The 6083-nt window shown below is 38.4% G+C and overlaps 1 non-coding gene across 1 annotated transcript; it reads left to right on the forward strand.

Annotated features, from left to right (window-relative positions):
- Window positions 1-532: 532 nt before the first annotated feature.
- Window positions 533-644, forward strand: LOC143681935 (U6 spliceosomal RNA). Its single transcript, XR_013174971.1, has one exon. It is a non-coding gene; the product is annotated as a U6 spliceosomal RNA (small nuclear RNA).
- The last annotated feature ends 5439 nt before the right edge of the window (window positions 645-6083 follow it).

The following is a 6083-nucleotide window of genomic DNA, read 5'->3' on the forward strand; positions in this document are numbered from 1 at the left end:
AACACTGGAATATTATTTGCCATAAGAAAAAATGAAGTTAATGAGACAAACTGCAACATGGAAGAACTTTGAAATTCAGTTAAACAAGCAAGACACATGTAGTAGTTAGATTCAGTTGGTAACTTGGCCAGGTGAAGGCATCTAGTTCTGTTGCTGTGGACATGAGCCAATGGTAAGTGAACCTCATCTGTTGCTTATAACATCTGCAGTTGGCTAGGAGGTGTGCCTGCTGCAATGAATGATGTTTGATTTAATTGGCTGGTGCTTAAATGAAAGAGGGCAACGTAGCACAGCCCAAGCAGCTTAGCATACCTCATTTCAGCACTGGCAGCTCAGCCCAGGCCTTTGGAGATACAGAAAGAAATCACCCCAGGGAAAGTTGGTGGAACCCAGAAGCTGCAGAGAAGGCCAGCAGAGACCATCCTGTGCCTTCCCATGTAAGAAAGAACCTCAGTTGAAAGTTAGCTGCCTTTCCTCTGAAGAACTAACAAAATAAATCCCCTTTCATTAAAAGCCAATCCATCTCTGGTTTGTTGCATTCTGGCAGCCAGCAAACTAGAACAACACATAAGGACAAAAGTTGTATGATAGCATGGCCCCTGTGCAAGGAAGACACACAAATTCGTGAAGCCTTCCATATTTAAAAAAAAAAAAAATTGTATGATGTCACTTATTAAGAGATGACTAGAATATACCCAGAGTACTGAATGTGGGGACACGAATGAAGATTTGCACACTGGTGTTTGTGGCAGTAGTGTTTGTGATTTACAATGCATGAAAGTGGCCTATGGGTACAACAATGAGGAAGGAAGGGGGAACTGTGGTATATACATACAGTCCAACTACTAAGTAGCTGCAAGAAGGAATGAAGTTGTGAGGCATGCAACTAGGTGAATGAGCCTTAAGTACTGTATGTTGAATGAAATGTCAGGAACAAAAAGACAAATATTATCATGCCTCACTCAAGTGGACTAACTATATAGTATAAAAGCTCAGTGGATTGAAGTCGAGAGCATGGGTTATCAGGTTGGGGCTTATTGTAAAGGGTCCTAGTTTGTAAACTCTTTTATAACAACATGTATATTCAGGAGTTGTAACTGTTATTTCTAAATTCTGAGATACTGAGTTGTTTGCATCTAACCAGGTCATTCCCAGAAACTTTGGGTATTTATGTGATGCTTGAGACTCAGAGTTAGAGCTCTGGAGCTAGGAAAGTCAGCAGTACCCCATACAGGAATTATTTAAAAAGTTGAAAAAGGGATCAGACTTCAACTAGAGATATGGATGAAACTGACCTGGATAGGACTAAGATAAATCAGAAAACAGCATAAAGGAAGAAAAGGTCCATATTTTAAAACTTCAACTTCTGTGAGGAAGAGATGTTTATTTGGTGCAAAACTTATATTTTGGGTAGTACATTACCTAATTTAACTTGTATGGTCAGTTTAGTTGAACACTATAAGTACATGGAATCTTGAATAGGGCATGAGATCTTGTTGGTTTGTCCATGTTAGTATGATGCCCTGATATATCCCAGAGTAATTTGGGCAGTAAATAAATATGTATTTGCAAGGTCCCCTTGGGGGAGTGGGGAAAAAAGAGGAAAGGTTCAACTTACCCATTTGGAGAATTCCTGATATTTTCTCAAGCAGTGGGGACAACCAAAGCAATAGGCTGAGCCCTTGATCTTGGGGTTCACCTCTGTTCTGGTTTGCTAGCTGCTGGAATGTGACACACCAGAGATGAATTGGCTTTTAATAAAAGGGGATTTATTTTGTTGGTTCTTCAGAGGAAAGGCAGCTAACTTTCCACTGAGGTTCTTTCTTACGTGGAAGGCACAAGATGGTCTCTACTGGTCTTCTCTCCAGGCCCCTGGGTTCCAACAACTTTCCCCGGGGTGACTTCTTTCTGCATCTCCAAAGGCCTGGGCTGAGCTGCTAGTGCTGAGATGAGGAATGCCGAGCTGCTTGGCTGTGCAACATTGCGCTCTCTCATTTATGCACCAGCCAATTAAGTCAAACGTCACTCATTGCAGCAGACACGCCTCCTAGCTGACTGCAGATGTAATTGGCAACAGATGAGGTTCACGTACCATTGGCTTATGTCCACAGCAACAAGACTAGGTATGCTCACCTGGCCAAGTTGACAACTGAATCTAACTAACACAACCTCTATGATACTTTCTCCTGCAAAGGATAAGTTAACTTACTTATAATTATGCCTAAGAGTCACCCCCAGAGAATCTCTTTTGTTGCTCAGATGTGGTCTCTCTCTAAACCAACTCAGCAGGTGAATTCACTGCCCCCCACCCCTATGTGGGACATGACTCCCAGGGGTGTAAATGTCCCTGGCAATGTGGGACAGAACTCCTGGGATTTGTCAGGATCTGGCATCATGGGATTGAGAAAGCTTTCTTGATCAAAAGGAGGAAGAAAGAAATGAGACAAAGTTTCAGTGGCTGAGAGATTTCAAATAGAATCAATAGTTATCCTGGATGTTATTCTTATGCATTATATAGATATTCCTTTTTAGTTTATGGTGTATTAGAGTGGCTGGAGGTAAGTACCTGAAACCATTGAGCTGTGTTCCAGTAGCCTTGATTCTTGAAGGCTATTGTACAATGATATATATAGCTTTTACAATGTGACTGTGTGATTGTGAAAAACTTGTTTCTGATGCTCCTTTCATCCAGGGTATGGACAGATGAGTAAAAAAATGTGGATAATAAATAAATAATAGGGGAGAGGAGGGATAAAAAAAATTGAATAAACTAAAATGCTAGTGGCCAATGAGAAAGAATGGTAAAGGTTATGGAATTTATGAGTTTTTTTCTTTTTATTTATTTTTCTGTAGTGATGCAAATGTTCTAAAAATGATAATGGTGATGAATATATAACTTGATGATACTGAGAGCCACTGATTGTACACCATGTCTCAATTGTATGTGTATGAACATTTGTCAATAAAAACATTTAAAACAAGAGATGACTAAAAATAGCAACTCACAGAGATAGAAAGAGGTTAGAGGTTATTGGGGGAGGGGAGGATGGAGGAGTGGAGAAGGGGGAATGAAAAAAACAAAAATAAATGATCCTATTATGTGTCATTCTTAGCACCAAGTTTGGGGTATATCAGGCTCACAAAAATGTTATCTTCCTTTCTCTCTTTAACAGAAGAGACACATGGATATGTAATTGGGATTCTGGAGGATTCTATTATCCACATGAATGGATGTAGAAAGTCACAGAATCATAGACTGCTGAAGGGACAGCTCTTATAGATTGCTTGATTCACACAGGAGATCCTGTCCCAAAACCAAATCTTCACTTTTAGGTGGCGTCCCTTCAATCTTTTTGTTTGTTTGTTTTAATATAAATGTGTGGTTTTTTAATTTTTAAAATATTTTTATTGACAAAATATAACATCATACAAACACGAACATTCTTATCATATGAACATTCCATTCTTGGTATATAATCAGTGACTCACAATATCATCACATAATTGCATATTCATCACCATGATCATTTCTTAGAATATTTGCATCACTCCAGAAAAAGAAATAAAAAGAAAAAAGAAAAAAATGTATACATACCATACTCCTTGCCCCTCCTTCTCTTTGACCACTAGTATTTCCATCTACCCAGTATATTTTAATCTTTGCTCCCTCTATTTTTTCTGTACCCCTTACCACTCCCTTTCATTAATCACCAGTATTTCAATCTACTTAATTTATCTTAACCTTTGCTCCCCCTATTATTTATTTATTTTTAATTCATGTGTTTTACTCATCTGTCCATACCATAGATAAAAGGAGCATCGGGGTAGGCAACAGTGGCTCAGTGGCAGAGTTCTCATCTGCCATACACAGAGACCCGGGTTCAATTCCCAGTACTTACCCATGTAGGAAAAAAAAAGGGTATCAGACACAAGGTTTTCATAATCACACAGTCACATTGCGAAAGCTACATCATTAGACAATCATATTCAAGAAAAATGGCTACTGGAACACAGCTCTACAGTTTCAGACACTTCCCTCCAGCCTTTCTAATATACCTTTAACTAAAAGGGGGATATCTATATAATGTGTAAGAATAACCTCCAGGATAACCTCTTGACTGTTTGAAAAATCTCAGCCACTGATACTTTATTTTGTCTCATTTCTTTCTTCCCCCTTTCGGTTGAGAAGGTTTTCTCAATCCCTTGATGCTTAGTCTCAGCTCATATTAGGATTTCTGTCCCACATTGCCAGGGAGGTTTACACTCCTGGGAGTCATGTCCACATAGAGAGGGGGAGGGCAGTGAGTTTGCTTGCTCTGTTGGCTGAGACAGAGATAACCCACATCTGAGCAACAAAAAAATGTTCTCTGGGGGTTACTCTTAGACTTAATTTTAAGTAGGCATAGCCTATCCTTTGCAGGGATAAGTTTCATATGAACAAACCCCAAGATTGAGGGCTTGGCCTATTGAGTTGGTTGTCCCCACTGCTTCCTAGAATATCAGGAATTCTCCAAATGGGGAATTTGAATTTTCTCCCTTTCTTGCCATTCCTCCAAGGGGACTTTGTAAATACTTTTTTATTCACTGTTCAGATCACTCTGGGATTTATTAGGGCATCACACTGGACAAACCTACAAAATCTCATGCCCTATGCAATGTTCCACATACTTATGGTATTCAATTGACCTGTCCATATAAGTTATATTAAGAAATGCACTAGTCAAAATATGTTTTATATCAAATAAACATTTTTTGCTTTAGTTTCATACAGAGGTTGAAGTTTTAAAATATGAATGACCATCTATTTTCAACACCCTGCAATACTGACATTCCTTTGTTTTTCCTCATGCAAAAACATTTTTTAATTTGTACATTTAGTCACTATCATTGTACACTCTAGGCATTCCTGGATTATACCATCTTTATCATCCATTTTTCCTTCTGGCTTCATATGTGCCCCCGCCCTCCTCCTTCTATCCTTCTCACATTCAGCTTCATTCAGTGTGCTTACATTATTGTGCTACAATCAGGTAGTATTGGGCTATCCATTTCTGAATTTTTACAATCAGTCCTATTGCACAATCTGTATCCCTTCAGCTCCAATGACCCAATATCTACCCTATTTCTATCTCCTAATGACCTCTGTTCTTAACTGAAATTCTTCAGGTTCATTCATTAATATTAGTTCTTATCAGTGAGACCATACAGTATTTATCCTTTTGTTTCTGGCTAATCTCACTCAGCATAATGTCCTCTAGGTCCATCCACATTGTTACATGCTTCATGTCTTTATTCTGCCTTACAGCTGTGTAATATTCCATAGCATGTATGTACCACAGCTTTTTTAGCCACCCATTTGTTGATGGACATTTGGGCTGCTTCTGTCTCTTGTGAATTGTAAATAATGCTGCTATAAACATTGGTGTGCAAATGTCCATTTGTGTCCTTGCCCTTATATCCTCTGAACAGATACCTAGCAATGGTATTGCCAGATCATATAGAATTGTGTTTTTTAATTAATTATTTAGCTTAAAAATTAAATAAGGCATGTATTAAATATGCTAAAAATTCTAATAATCAGGTTATTTTAACTTCTCAAAAGAAATAAGCTTGTAACTTTCATCTAGGGAAGGAATCTCAAACCAGAATAACATGATTTAGTAAATATATTACTTGTGTCAAAAAAATTCAAAAGTATTACTTCTAAAAAGAAGGACTTAGGATCTGGAGTGAGAAGACTTACTTCTTGCACTGTGGATGTTTTTGCATGTGCATTCATTTTTTGATTTGAAAAACAGGATAAGGATATATGGTAGTTGTCTTTAAAATGCTGATTGAAGGAGTGGGGATCCCATGATCTAGCTAGAGAAGAGGCAGGTAAACATCAAGGATCCAGGAGAATCCTCTAACAGTGGAAAGGGAGCAAAAGTGGCTGTAGGGGCTTGTACTACCATGAATCTTAGCCAGAGATTCTTACATGGCAGTTGGTCCAAAACACTGGTTTGTTTGTGCATTAGAGAGGTTGGGGGGAAATGTGAAAAGCAAAATTACTCAACGTTATCTGGCTGTAAAAGTTAGGGAAT

This window comes from Tamandua tetradactyla, chromosome 4 (assembly GCF_023851605.1).
Source record: "Tamandua tetradactyla isolate mTamTet1 chromosome 4, mTamTet1.pri, whole genome shotgun sequence".
Lineage (NCBI taxonomy): Eukaryota > Metazoa > Chordata > Mammalia > Pilosa > Myrmecophagidae > Tamandua > Tamandua tetradactyla.